Here is a 15,889-nt window from a genome sequence, read left to right as displayed (position 1 = left end):
TAATTACGATCATGCATGGATTTCTAATAAGTTTCTGTTTTGGCTTGGAGTACTCGGTAAGTTTTATGCTTTAGCATTCTTGCATGCGTGTGAGTGACTGCCATGAATAGCATGATTACCATGAGGCTTTATGCTTATGTGATATAACTGCCTGAATGCCTGTGGGTGAATGTTGGGTTATTTGAATTGGAACAATTCATCAAATGTGTGTTTTAAGCCCACTAGATAGTGGCAAAATCATGTTTTCTAAGCCCACCCGAGGGTGGCAAATCCACGTCTTAGCCTACTTGCGAGTAGCACCATCAAACCATTTTCAAACAAACAAACATGAAATGTTTTGTTCCAATTTAGGCGATCCAGTCTATACTTGTATGTTGTGCGCATCACATAGTAAATCTAGGCTAATAACTGGAATAAGAACGCATAATGTTTTCAAAAATAGATATCATGGTTGTAGAGGCCGATCTTTGATCGGGCGAGCGGGGGTGCTCACGAAGTGACCTTCCCCAATCGTACCCAAGTTCCCGAGCCGAGGCAACTTTGGTGATGACGGACACGTGGCCTTAGGCAAACGAGTCAGGGTTTCCTAAATTTCTCCAAAATAAAATATTTAGGTGGCGACTCTGTATCTGGCAAAGCAGTCCATGTTTGGCACTTCTTTCAAAATCTGTTTTCTTAAAACGATTTGCCGGATTTGGACTCTTTGGTTCAGACTTAGAACCGTGACAATTTGAAGAGTCCTGAGCTGTAGTGACCCCAATATCGAACAGAACAGGAGCTCACCCTCCCAGGGCGTTCGGGGGACGTCTACAGTTTCTGGCGAGTCTGCTGGGGATTTAGAGAACTTGACTCGAACTCATGATATCTATTTTTGACTACACTTGTGTGTTTCTTTGCATTGCATTTGCATTGGTGCGCCTAGGACACCGTGTTTGCCATCTGCTATTCCTGAACGGTTTGCCGGAGGCTTGTCTTGTCAAGGCATGACCATAAGGCTGACCGGTTGTGGGCTCTGCCAGTATGGGAACACAAACCCAGGTTTTACCAGGGCACCCTTTTTGACCATTTGACCTAGTGCATATTCGGATCCGTAGTGACCATTCCAAACTAGGACAGGTTGCTTACCTGTTTATTGGTTGTTTGAAACTGCTGCGTGCGTAGTGAAACTCTAGCTCCTGACAAAAAAGGACAGGGAAACCCTACCCCAACATAGGGGTGTTTTGGCTCTCACTTACTTGTTATGTGCTTTGGGGTGCGTCTCCATACGAATGCATATATCAGTTTACAAGGTTCGAGCATCAGGCCTGCGGGCGTCAGTTCAGTATTGTGGGTATCAGGCCTGCGGGCATCAGTCAGTGTTTGAGAATCAGTTATCTGTGGATATCAGATTCATTTTTGGGGGCAGTGATTCAGGGATAATAATTAGTGTTGGAGGGCAGTGTGTATTCAGCTTGTTGACCGTGTGTTGTTATGTACGGCTGTGTGTCATGCATTTATTTTAAGCTGTTATGCTGTCCGTTTATCTGTTTATTTATTTCCTTATTGCTTTATTTATCTTTTTACTAGGGCAGTTCTAGCACAATTGCTTCCGACCCAGTAGATATTCCCCAAGCACTTTGGACACGAGGTTGTCGACTCAATCGATCCGAGGATCTAATTGACGGACAGACAGTGTTTTATTCTCTACCCCACGTTGTCAGAAGAAAGCCGAGAAAGCGCAGTGTATCAGCACAGAGGTTTCCAGAACAGTGGGTTATTCCATCAGAGGACAGTAGGACCGAGGTCTCGATTGTTGCTTTAGAAATAGATATACCAGTTAGTCGGATGGATCAGCAAAATACAACAGGGACGGAAGCCCTGATGCGCCAAATGCAGGAGAACATGAGACAAATGCAGGAGGACACCGCCCGTCAAGCGGAATTCTCCAAACAGCAGGCCGCGATTATGGCCCAGCAGGCCGAGCTAATTACCAGACTGCAACAGCAGAATGCGGCATCTGCTTCACATCAAGTTCCTCCTCCGCCAGGGGCTCCCTTACCCGAGCAAGCACCTACTGTCCAGAACGCTCTGCCAAACACCCAGAACACTGTGCCAAATATCCAGAACATACAAGAGGACACGAACCTCCCAACGGGGCCAGCTCCGCCCCCGCTTCCGCCTCAACTGTCCAAGACCCATACACCCAACCACCCGGACTCTCCCTTCGAGTTCGAAGTAGACCATACGGCTCTGAAACTGAGCAAGCTTGAGAAGCTCTTCAAGAAATCGCAAGGGGTAAAGGCTATTCCGGATATCGAGGACGGATATACCGATGTGGCCGTGACATTGCCCGATAGGTTCAAGATGCCGCAAATTGACCGTTTTGACGGGTCCGGAGACCCCATGGTCCATCTTCGGCTATTCTCAGACATCTTGCGGCCAATGGGCCTAACCCGACCACAAAAGCTTTCGCTGTTCGACCGAACCCTGTCGGGTGTGGCCGCCATCTGGTACGCGAAGTTAGAAGATGAGGTAAAAAGAAGCTGGGATGAAATGGCTGAGGCCTTTGTCGCACAATACTCGTACAACACCCAGATCGAGATTACAAGTCGTGATCTCGAAACGACAAGGCAAGAGCCCAAGGAAACTTTCTCAGACTTTGTGACTCGGCGGAGGGCAAAGGCGTCGATAATGACGTTGAGGCCCACTGATAAGGACCAAATCCGGATGATTGTGCGCAATCTCCAACCAAAATTGATGCAGAAGATGATTGTACTCCCCTTTCCCACCTTCTCAGATTTACACGAGATGGGGGTACAAATCGAAGACGCGATGAAGCAAGGTCTGATTGACCAGGATAGGGAGCAGCCCCGGAGAACATTCAACCGTAACAACAATGCAGGCCCGAGTGGCGCTGCAAACGCAAGACCTTCGGAGGTCAACATGGTCACCACCATTCCCCCTCCCCTTCCAAGGCCCATGGCAGCCACACCCTTCTCCGGTGCATCCGGAAGCAATACTCAAACCTCTAAATACCAGCCCAGAGGCCAAAGAACCTTTACCCCACCATACATGCCTTTGTCTAAGGCTCTGGGGGTCTTGATCAGAAAGGGGCATCTAAAACCCCAAGAGCCGAGGCCATTGCCGAATCCACTCCCTCCCTCTCACAACCCAGCCAAGTACTGTGTATATCACTAGCAGCACGGCCATGATACTAACCAATGTTTCAGGCTGCGTCACGAGATTCAAGACCTCGTTGACAAAAATGTGATTTTGCCGCCAGAAAAACCCAACGTCACAACCAATCCTCTCCCACCACATAACCAAGCCCCACCTCTCAAAAGAGTCAACCTTATCCAGACTGGGGTCGTCTCTTATGATCCTAGCATCTATATTACTCCTACCCATCTACCGAAGCAGGAGGTGCTCCTTCCCGACTACACTAACCTTTTGTGCATGTTGGACATCTCTGCAACCCAACCTGAACCAGCGGTGGTGACTGTGGAAGATAGCGCAGCAGGGGTTGCAGAGGGGGATAGAATGGTCGAGCCTGGGTTTGAACAGTCTAGAAATTTTGCTGGGGAAGCCTACGACCCAAGTGAGTACATCCTATCGATGGGCCAATCTGAGCTGAGTGTAGGGTTGCCAGAAAGTGCAGAACTGTGTATGATCCGAGGGGGCAGATTTGAGCTAAGATCAGATGACTCGACAGCAGTGGAAGAGGACTTAGCCAACCTCCAGTTCTTCAACGACCAAGAATCAGGGGACGCAGCAGTCAACTGGTTTGAATATGAGGAGTCGGCAGAGGCCACTGGATGGCTTGATGATCAACTAGATGTAGTGGGGGAATCCCAACCAGAACGGGGCCCGACAGGGGCGGGAGTATCAGTTGTGGCCGGAAGGGCCAGAAGTCAAAGTACATTGCCGGAGAGCGCCGGTACAAAGAATTTCGCTCAGGACGGAAGCTTTGTGAAGGTTGAACAACAAACTGCACTGACGCAGGTGGAACGACAGGGTTCTGAGAGAACTGGGAAAGTCAAAATCCATGAATGGATCGAAAGTGCTACGGGCACGAGAACAGAGGATGCTGTAAGCATGCGGGCTGAAAGTGCTATGAGCACAAACATGTCCGAACCAGACAGGTGCCTTGTGAATGCTAGCAGAATGTGGTGGGAAGACAATGACTTATGTCTTGCCCACACAGACGAAGACTGGGGAAGTAATCAACTGGATAACACTTGGTACCTCGATGAGGTTGATCACATGACGAGAAGTGGGCGGTACTTCAAACCCCCACACCTAGACCAACCCGAGGCATCCGGGAAGGATAGAGAAGCTGAGAAATAGAAGGAGAAGCAGATCAAAGAGGAAGCTGTGCTGAAGCAGCTAAAGAAGATACAAGCAGACATCTCCATCTGGGGACTGCTTATGGTGTCGCGAGTACATAGGCAAGCTGTCTTATCTGCTATGGACAAGTCCAAACTCTCCATAGATACTACACCAGAACAGCTGGTTGGCCTGGTTTTTCCGGGAGGAGGTTCCCTGGCATTAACCTTTTCAGACAAGGAACTACCACCTGAGGGCACAAATCATAACAAACCCCTCTATATATTCCGTGGAATGTAGAGACAAGTGGATACCGGTGGTACTTGTTGATACCGGGTCCGCCATCAATGTTTGCCCAGCCAGAACAGCATATGCAATCGGGTTGAAACCCGCGGACTTCGCGCCAACTACTCAAGTGATCAGAGCATACGATAACACTAGTAGGGAAGTGATGGGGACTGTCAAAATTCAAACCCAGGTTGGTCCATGACAACACAACATTGAATTCCATGTCTTGGACGTTCCCGCAACCTTCAACCTACTTTTGGGGCGACCATGGTTGCACCAGGTCAGGGCAGTCTCTTCCACTCTACATCAGATGTTGAAGTACCCTCATGGGAAGGGGGTAGCTATTGTCTTCGGGAATTCATCAATCCATCCGCCACCGGAAGTGTCCACACCAGTATTGGAAATCGAGCATGGCACAGAGGATGTGTTCTTATCGGGGTTCACTTTGGCTGAGGCTCGAGTGGTACAGAATGTTATGGCTGTGAATGAGGGGGTGTACGTCAGTGCTCAATCTGTCTACCTCATGAACAAGTTACAACACATCCCCGGAATGGGATTGGGAAAAAGCGGCCGGAAAGGCGTCGCGGTGTTGGCCGAAGTGCCACACAACCCTCACACCTTTGGATTGGGTTATCTGCCCACCAAAGAGGACTGGGTGGGGAAGGGGAAAGAGATGGCCGGAAGAGCCAGAGCAAAGAAGGCTGGGAAACCTTTTGAATTAATGCATCGGCCCATTCAGGGTACCCTAAACGAACGCTTCGTCCGGGAAGGGGAGGACTTTCCATTTTGCGGCTTCCCAGAACCATGGCTGAACGCAGAGAGGAAGCGCGTGCCTGGTTTCGAGATCTTCTTCGACTTGCAACTACCCGGGGATGACGTTGCCGAAGAGCAGACAGACCCATCAGCTGAGGTTGAGCAGTGTAAGGCAGTGAATTCCGAGAGCATCGAACTTGAGATGGGGGTAGCGCTGGCGTGTCTACTTTCAGATCCTTCGATCGACCAAAAATGCTTGGGGGATAACTCCTCGATTTCCATGATTGAGGATGAAACGGCTGCGGGCCTTCCAGCGACTATTTTGGATGCATCTATCGCAACCTCTCTCACTTGGCCGTATGAGGAGGGATTTTTGTCCAGCAACACCGGTCAGGTAGTGAGCCTGAATCTGATTCCACCGAGTCCTGTGAGTCGGAATCAGGGTCCAGCTCGACTGAGTCTGAGTCTGGTAATCCTGGGGATGATAACCCGGATGCCACAGTTATGTCCAGGTCGTCCATTTCTTTCTCGTTTGAGTCTGTTGTAACCGAGAATTCGGACGATTTGGATGTGCTTAATGAGAATCAAGTAACTGTGGTTTCTGAGTACTTTTATGTGCCCTTAATTTATTGCATAAACTCAGACTTTCAAAATTTTGATGAAAACGACGAGGACGAAATTCCTCCGGTTTTGCAACGTTTAATTGAGCAGGAGCAGGAGAGATTTGTCAAACCCTTAACGGATGAAATCATTACCGTGAACATTGGTATTGAGGAGGACCCCCAGCTGGTCCAGATCGGGTCCACGTTGTCTTCGGAGGAACGCGAGCGCTTAGTCGCTTTACTAAATGATTTCAAAGATGTTTTCGCGTGGTCCTACGAAGACATGCCTGGGATCGATCTTGAGATTGTAGAGCACCGGATCCCCCTTGACCCCGAAGCTCGACCTGTTAAGCAGAAACTCAGAAGGATCCACCCGGACTGGGCTCTCAAGATTAAGGAAGAGGTTACCAAGCAGATCGATGCAGGCTTCCTGCTGGTATCCGAATACCCGACTTGGTTGGCCAACATTGTTCCAGTGCCGAAGAAGGATGGCAGGATCCGGGTATGCGTGGATTTCAGGGATTTGAACAGAGCTAGTCCGAAGGACGACTTTCCCTTACCGCATATTGATGAGTTGGTGGACTTCACAGCAGGGCATGCTTTGCTCTCATTCATGGATGGCTTCTTAGGGCACAATCAGATAGTAATGGCACCAGAAGACAGAGAAAAGACTGCATTCACCACCCCGTGGGGAACATACTGCTACAGAGTAATGCCGTTTGGGTTGAAGAATGCCAGAGCTACTTATCAACGAGCCGCGACCACAATATTGCACGACATGATCCACAAAGAGGTTGAGGTGTACGTGGACGACATGATTGTCAAGTCCAAGGAAAGAGAAGGCTACTACACCGCCTTGCAAAAGTTCTTTCAAAGGATCAGGGAATTCCGGTTGCGGCTAAATCCTCAGAAGTGTACGTTTGGTGTTACAGCAGGAAAAATGCTGGGGTTTCTGATTACATAAAGGGGCATCGAGGTCGACCCTTCAAAAATCAAGGCCATCTTAGAAATGCCGCGACCAAGGACTGAAAAGAAGGTGCGAGCCTTTCTGGGTAAAGTGCAATTCATAAGACGGTTTATCTCAAAATTAACCTTGACTTGTGAACCAGTTTTTGGTCTCTTGAAGAAAGGCAAGAAGTTCCAATGAGACGGCCGATGCCAAGTTGCTTTTGAACAGATCAAAGAATATTTACAGAACCCGCCCGTGTTGTCGCCACCAAAGCCGGGGAAACCGTTGATATTGTACCTTTCAGTGACTGAGACTACAATGGGCTGCATGCTCGCACAAGAATCGGAGGATAAGATGGAGAGGGCCATCTACTATCTGAGTAAGAAGATGTTGAACTACGAGACCCGCTACACTCCGCTCGAGAAGGCTTGCTTAGCTTTGGTATGGGCTACCAGGAAACTGCGGCACTACTTGTTAGCCCACTCCGTATTGTTGGTTTCACGACTGGATCCCATCAAATACCTTTTCGAGAAACCGGCACTTACAGGTAGGCTAGCTCGTTGGCTGCTGTTGCTCTCCGAATTCAATCTGAAATATGTGACACGCAAGTCAGTCAAAGGAAGAGCGGTGGCAGAGTTCTTGGCTGATCATCTGGTCGAAGAAGGTGAAGCAGTGGAGTACTTATTCCTAGATGAAGCCATTTTGCACATCGACGACGAATATTGGACGATGTACTTTGATGGAGCTTCAAATCAGTACGGATATGGGATAGGGGTGTTGCTGATAGCACCCGACAATTCCCGTATCCCTCTAGCCTTCAAACTTCGGTTCAAAGTCTTGAACAACGAAGCAGAATATGAGGCATGCATTGCCGGCCTAGAAGCGGCCTTGGAACTAGGGGCAAGACGTTTGGATGTCATCGGGGATTCGAACCTTGTTGTTTCTCAAGCAAACGGAGACTGGAAAGTCAAAGAAGAAAAGATGATGATGTATTATCAGACCTTGGACTTGCTAATTCCTCGGTTTGAAAAACTAAACTTTGCTCATCTTCCAAGAGAGAACAACAGGTTCGCAGATTCTCTAGCAACTCTATCTTCCATGATGGACATCCCATTGGGAATTCAGATGCGTCCAGTCGTCATTGACCAGAAATTTGCGCCAGCCTATGAGTCGATCGCTGCTATAGATGAGGTTCAGGACGAAAACCCCTGGTATTACGACATTTGGAATTTCTTGGAAAAGGAAGCATACCCGCCAGGGATAAATGCCAAGGATAAGAGGGCAATCAGAAGAATGGCCGTCCTGTTCATCATCTGAGGGGGTAAGCTGTATAAGAGAGGTCATTTGCGAATGCACAAGCTGTGTGTTGAAGCCGAAGAATCGAAGCGCCTGATGGAGGCCATCCATGGAGGAGAATGCGGCGCGCATATGAACGGAGGAATGCTAGCACGAAAGATCCTCAGACAAGGTTACTACTGGTCCACCATGGAGGAGGATTGTATTAGTTTTGTTCGGCGATGCCACAAATGTCAGATTCATGCAAACCGCATGAACATCCCGCCGTCGAAGCTGTACAACATGACTTCGCCATGGCCATTTTCAGTTTGGGGAATCGATGTGATCGGGGATGTCACTCCGAAGGGGTCGAATGGGCATGAGTTCATCCTGGTTACGATAGATTATTTCACGAAGTGGGTCGAGGCCCAATTGTATGCAGTGCTGAAGGCGTCACACGTTGCGAAGTTTATCAGAAACAACATCATTTGTCGCTACGGGGTCCCGAACGAGATCGTTTCAGATAATGGTTCCCACTTCAAGAAGGAAGTGATTGACTTGTTGGAAAAATACAACGTGGCTTTCCATAAGTCATCTACATACCGACCGCAGACCAACGGAGCGGTCGAGGCCGCCAACAAGAATATCAAACACATACTGCAGAAGATGGTGGAAACCTACCGGGATTGGCCAGATAAGCTGCTATTTGCTCTGTGGGGCTACAGGACTTCAATCAGAACTTCTACCGAAGCGACTCCGTATTCATTGGTTTATGGGATGGAGGTCGTTCTACCTATCGAGATTGAGGTTCCGTCGTTACGAGTATTGGCTGAGTGTCAAATAACCGAAGCAGATTGGCAGCAGAGCAGATTTGAGGAACTCATGCTTTTTGACGAGAGATGACTGAAAGCACTGTACCATGTTCAAGGCTATCAGCGCAGAATTGCCTGGGCTTTTAACAAGAAAGTGAAGTCCAGGAATCTAAAGGAAGGAGATTTGGTGCTCAAGGACAACCGAGCTTCCATCCACGACCCAAGGGGCAAGTTCAAACCCAATTGGACTGGTCCCTACATCATCAAAGCTATCTGGTCAGGTGGAGGTGTGGTTCTGATGGATCTAGATGGCCTAGAGTTCTCCCAACCGATCAACATGGACAAGTTGAAGAAATATTACCCCTGAGAGGCTCGCTAGGCCGAAAACCCGAAAGGGCGACCTAGGCAAAAGTTAGAGCACAAAAAATTGGAAAATATAAAAACTGAGCTCGCAAGGTTGAAAACCCGTAAAGGGCGACCTTGGCAAAAGTTAGAGCGTAAAAGGAGAGTGAAAATACCCGAGTGAACCTAAGCCTGAACTACGTAAGGCTTGATTCCCATCTTTGGGATACGTCGGCAACTTCACCCTGAAGTTCAGCCATAAACTTTTCCCCGATCAACTTTGTCCATTTTGACCATCTCGGTCATCTTTGTCCATCAGCTTTTATCGCGATCTCCGGTGCAGTGCTATTCAGACTAGGGGCAACTTTCTGTTGCCACAACGGTGCAGCGCGATTCAGACTAGGCATAACTTTCCGTTGCCATAAAGTGCCGCAGTACTCTTCAAACTAGGGGCAACTTTCCAGTTGCAGGGATCTGGGGTTGTGCATCTCAGTGACAGATCTTAGGCGTGTCCAGTTCTGATCCATATCGAAAATGGTTTTGAAAAGTTTTAATAAAAGTTGACTTTGTTCAAATTAATCTCTTTACAACTAAGACCATTTTTGGACCAAAGCGGAAAATTTTCAGTACCACAACCTTCAATTTCATTGATTTCAAAACAGAGTTCTCCTGCTCTTGCATACAATCGAAGTTGCTTTTTATTACATTCATAAAGAAAACTTGAAAGTACTAGTAAAGCAATAAATTAGGGGCATAGTCAAGTCAAGTATCCCTGCGCCCCCTCCCAGAGCTGGTCGAAGCCTCTGACGCCAAGCTAGGCCCAACCTGTGCCTCTTCATTGAGCCAGTCCAAGCACTCGTCAGACAAAGTGCAATTGAAAGTGGGAGTAGGAGCCAGGAGCTCTCTAGTCCTGCATTCTGTGGCATATCGGGCGAGCTGTGCACCTCTGACAGGGAAAGCAGCCGGGTACTCAATTCCCTCTGGTGGACAAATCTGATCATGACCGAACTGGCGCAGGAACTGGAACGAAAAGTAGAACACACAGTGGGTTAGGCCAATCAACTGGATTCCGATCAGCCGGGACATGCTATAGCTCATTGTCGGGAGATTGAGCCAAGGACAACGCCAAGCAATGCGATCTGCGGGCAAATTGCACATCCAGTCAAACCACCATCTTTCATCAGGAGCCTCGATTAGGCGCTGTCGAAAGAAATAGCCTCGAGCTGAGTAGGCTGGGCAAGAGTCCACAACCTGCAATTTGTCCATTAACCATACCTGGGGAGGGATGAAAAATGAGAGAATAAAGAATAGAGAGATGTACATTGAGAGAAAAGCGAGAAAAGGGTTTTCGTGAGAAAAACAGAGCCTGAGGGCCGAGTGATGTGAGCGAATACATATGTGAGATTAAGTGGGAAACACTACCTGCAGCAGCAGTGGACTCCCAGCAAATCTAATCGTCTCCCGGCGATAGACAGAATCCAAACCCATCAGCGTCTCAGCCAAGGTCATGGCGATGCAGCTCTTTCCTTCTTTCAAGCCTTGAGCAACTTCAATCTGACGAATGCTACATCTGCCAAAGCCCGGGGAAAGCAGAAAGTGAGACAGCAGGGACAAGCAAAGGGCGTGTTGCCGGAAACCTTGCCAATAATGGTTGCTGCGGTCACCGGCGTCAGAAAACCGATGAATCAAACCAAGGATATCCAGTTCCCCATTACAGATCAGAGACCGAGCATCATGCGCGCTGAGTCCACACATCCGCCCTAAAGCCTGGGCGTGGCCAAAGCGAAACTGGGGCAAGATCTCTTCATAGCATTTAGACTCCATCAAAACCTGAAAATCTTCAAAAGTTGGACATACCTCTTGACCGCCGAAGCTAAAGACGTGCGTCACCGGGTTCCAAAACCTCGCCACGGCATGGAGGAAAGGGAGATGTAGCTGAGTGCGACTCAGCGTGAATAGTGCATTCAAGTCGAAACCCCGAAAGTTCAACTTTTCCGAGCCATCTAGAGAAGCGAACCAAGCTGTGAGATTTTCAACGAGAAACGCCTCCATCCTTGTGCAAAACTAAGATGAATTGAATAAAAACACGGAGCCAAGACTTTTAAAGAGGAAAAGACACTATTCAGGGGGACAAGTGTCAAAAATTGGGCGGCTGCAAAATTAAGTAGCCGGCCGGCCATATTTTCTGGCAGGCCGGCCATTTCTTGTTTCAAAACTGGCCGGTCACCCCCCCTCTGCAATAAATCTGGCCGGCCGGCTCCCAAAAGTGGCCAGCCATGCCCCAATGTGTGTCTTTGGCCTTGTTTTACCCTCCGAGGGAAAGTTTCAAGCATTCCCATGCAACGGATGTGTCGAAGCCGCTATTTCCCTTTGTTTCGGATACATTCCATTGCCCAGATCGTCCGAAGTACACTTCGTTTTGTTACGTCTTGTTTTTCGAGTTGTTGTTTTGTTTATCGAGTTGTCGTTTTGCTTATCGAGTTGTTTGTCGAGCTGTCGTATTTCGTGTTTTTGAGTTGTTACTCTTCGTTTAACTTTTTGTTTGAGTCTTGTTTATCGAGTTGTCAACATTATTGTGTTTTGCTTATCGAGTTGTAAACATGCTAAGGTTTTGTTATATCTTAGAAAGTTAAGTTATTGCGTCGGTTCACTACCTGACTGGGCAAAATGCACAATACACATTTCCAATCAATCTCATTATGATGCAAAATGGTGCGATATGATGCTAAGTGTTTAAAATACAATACTTTTTTCAAAAGCTGTTTCATCCCATCATGCCTTGCTTGTTACAACATCTTACAGACTAAGGCACAAGTTTTACAGAAAATAAAACTGCCCGATAATGTACAATGTGCTACAACTACTAGCAAAAAAAGATAAATACAACAGGAAACAGCTACATCTGTGCTCTCAAGAGCAGGAATAAGAGGCCCTCTTCGTCCTCTTCTGCGGAACGGACTCTCCGCCACCATCGCCATCGCCATCATCTAAGTCGGAGTCGTTATCCTCGGGGTCCCCCTCTGCCTCGCCTCCACTCCCAGAACCAAGACCAGAGCCGTCCTCTCCATCATCAGATGTCTCCGACTGACGGTCTGTAACCTCCTCCTCCTCATCCTCACCAGGCTCCTCCTCCGCAATATGTGCTCTGCGTCTGTGGGACGAACCCTCCCCTCGAGAGGGCCTGGATGGCCCAGCTCCTCGGAAAGGCCTGGATGGCCCAGCTCCGTGAAAAGGCCTAGATGGCCCAGCTCCATGAAAGGGCCCAGATGGACCAGCTCCCCGAGAAGGCCCAGGTGGCCCAGCCTGCGACTAAGCATATACAGGAGGCATCTGAGAACAAAGAGTTCAAATTAAATACATCAGTCCAAATATGTACATCAGATGCAGATACAAGCAAAAACTACATGAAGTGGGTACATGTAAACACAGTGTACAAGCGGGGTGTGTGTCAGATGTGCTCTACACAAATAGCCTATCAATGTAGTAGAAATCAGCATGTCATCAGAAGTATGATAAAAGCCAGAAAACTAAAGGGTACCTGGAAGCCCATGATAGACAACTGTGCCTCCCTCCGCAGGACCATCCCCTCAAGTGAGGCTACCATCTCGAGTACCTGATCCATATACTCAACAGGGGGCTGCAGATGCGATGGGAAGGGTATCAGTAAAGGAATGAACATCCAAGTATCTGAGTAATGAATCAAAGCTGTGAAACATACCGGTGGCGAGTCAGGGTCTCTGGTATATCGATGACCGGGCATCGGAGGCTCTATCGGGATCGGGATCGGAGAGGTAGTCCCATACTGCCACCCCATCAGCTCAGTCGGCATATCCGGCCACCCAGAATAAGGAAAAGTCGGAGGAATCGGAGGAACCGACCTACCCCCACCTCTAGATGTACCAGCCCGGCTGGTGGAAGGAGCGTCTGCAGCCCGAGCCCGGGCCTGGCTCGAAGATGGCATACCAGCAGGCCTCATCATCGGAGTGCGAACTCCCGTCAATGGAGGCATCAGGTATGTGTGCCGGTAAGTGGCGTAGTCCCCCTCCTCAATATATAGCAAAGCATCAGTGCACAACATAGCATTGACAACATCCCGGGAAATGAGCACATCAGCGATCCGCATATCGGCTGGGGGTGCTGAGGGAGGGTCCTGAGAAGTATACCCCCAGACCTGACGTAAGAAACGCTCCCCCAGGAAAAAGGCCCTGGCAACCGGCCCTTCAAACAGGAGCCTATACCGGGAGGCACCCCACCCTCCGGCAAACTGGAATCGGAGACCCTCACCTAAGGGCGCCCACGGCTGCCATGTAATCTACAGATAACAGGTGCATAAACCAAGCAGAAATCGAAGATGTACAAGACAAATCAAAGATGAAAACAGAAAGAACTAAGAGTTTTGAAGTACTTCCGATGAGCGCACTGTGTCAAAATACTGTGGCAGGAAAAGGAGAGACTCCCGAGGTCTTGGCCAGTGCCGGCTTTCAAACACAAGTGAGTACGGGGTCATGAGAGGTCCCGCTACCATCATCTCCGGGGCCAATGTCGGGAAATATACATAGACCCACAACTGTAAAAAACAAAGCAGAATGTGAAATGCTGAGGGCAAAATGCACGATACAGAATATAAAGTGCACCGTGTCTGCGGTGTGCAGGTAATGAGGAGCAGAAATGTGAAAGGTCAGAAAGTACCTCCCAGGCTCTCCAGTAGCCACCGAGTAAGTCCCCCCGTCCGCGTGTGGTCGCGCTTATGTAGTAATAAAGGATGGCCAACCCGGCACCACCCCAGTCATACCGCCTAACCTGTGATTGGTCCACCAAGGCACTCAATAGATAGAGCCCAACAGTGTTCCCTCTATCAGCAAACAGAGTGGTCTCGAAGAGGAACATCAAAAAGCCGCGAGCATACTGTGCCGCCTCATCAGGAGTCCCGGGCTCCATCTCCACCCGCCGAAAATGGGAAGAGAACCAAGTATATCGGACTCTCCCCGAAGCTCTGTCAACAGGCGGGCGACTCCCCAGCAGATATATCCAAGCGGCCTCCCACTCGCCCATGTCATCATCATATGGGATCGCCCAGCCTCCAACATCAAGGCCGGTCAATATAGTGAAGTCAAAAGGGGTCATAGTCATGTCCCCAGTGGTAGAGAAATGGAAAGAGTTTGTGGTGTCCCACCATCTCTCCACCAAGGCGGCCATCAGTGTCCTCCTGGTAGGACAACGAGATAGCCCAGCACAGAAGGGCCTGAACCCCGCTAAGTCGACCAAATCCCGAACGGCCTCCGGGAGCTCAACAAACCAGTCTCTAGCCGCGGTGGAGCCATACCCTCGCATGTTACGAGAAGTCACCTGCATTCAGAATGAACACATGTTTCAGCATGAAATGAATAAAGCTGCGTGCGAATAAAATGAATAGGCTGCATGCAAAGTAAAGTAAGTGGGCTGCGTGTTCACCATCAATTGGGCTGTGCGCTCAGAATATCAGTGTTTTGGGCTGTGTGTTCGAAATATCAATGTCTGGGCAGTGTGTTCAGAAAATCAATCTGGGCTGTGTGGTCAGAAAATCAATTTGGGCTGCGTGTTCAAATCTCAATCAGTGTGTGCTGCGTGTTCACCTTCAATTTGGGGTGTGTGTTCAGAAAATCAATTTGGGCTGCGTGTTCAAATCTCTATCAGTGTGTGCTGCGTGTTCACCTTCAATTTGGGCTGTGTGTTCAGAAAATCAATTTGCGCTGTGTGTTCAGAAAATCGATGTTTGGGCTGCATGTTCAAACCTCAATTAGTGTGTGCTGCGTGTTCACCTTCAATTTGGGCTTTGTGTTCAGAAAATCAATCAGTTTGGGCTGCGTGTTCAAACCTCAATTAATGTGTGCTGCGTGTTCACCTTCAATTTGGGCTGTGTGCTTTGAAAATCAATCAGTTTGGGCTACGTGTTCAAATCTCAATCAGTGTGTGCTGCGTGTTCACCTTCAATTTGCGCTGTGTGTTCACCTTCAATTGGGGCTGTGTGTTCAGAAAATCGATGTTTGGGCTGCGTGTTCAAACCTTAATTAGTGTGTGCTGCGTGTTCACCTTCAATTTGGGCTGTGTGCTTTGAAAATCAATCAGTTTGGGCTGCGTGTTCAAATCTCAATCAGTGTGTGCTGCGTGTTCACCTTCAATTTGTGCTACGTGTTCACCTTCAATTTGGGCTGTGTGTTCAGAAAATCAATCAGTTTGGGCTGCGTGTTCAAATCTTAATTAGTGTGTGCTGCGTGTTCACCATCAGTTTGGGCTGCGTGCTCAAATCTCAATCAGTGTGTGCTGCGTGTTCACCATCAGTTTGGGCTGTGTGCTTTGAAAATCTGTGTTTGGGCTGCGTGTTCAACTCTCAATCAGTGTGTGCTGTGTGCTCACCTTCAAATTGGACTGTGCGTTCAGAAAATCAGTGTGTGAGCTGCATGTTCAACCCTCAACCAGTGTGTGCTGCGTGTTCACAATCAATTTACGGGCTGAGTGTTCAGAAATTCAAGTGATTGAACCGTGTGTTCAGAGTGCAAGCAGAATGCAAGAAAAATTGGTAATAC

The sequence above is a fragment of the Camellia sinensis genome, chromosome 7, assembly GCF_055761805.1.
Source record: "Camellia sinensis isolate YWXY chromosome 7, ASM5576180v1, whole genome shotgun sequence".
Taxonomy (NCBI): Eukaryota; Viridiplantae; Streptophyta; class Magnoliopsida; order Ericales; family Theaceae; genus Camellia; species Camellia sinensis.
Note: the sequence above shows the minus strand (reverse complement) of the source record.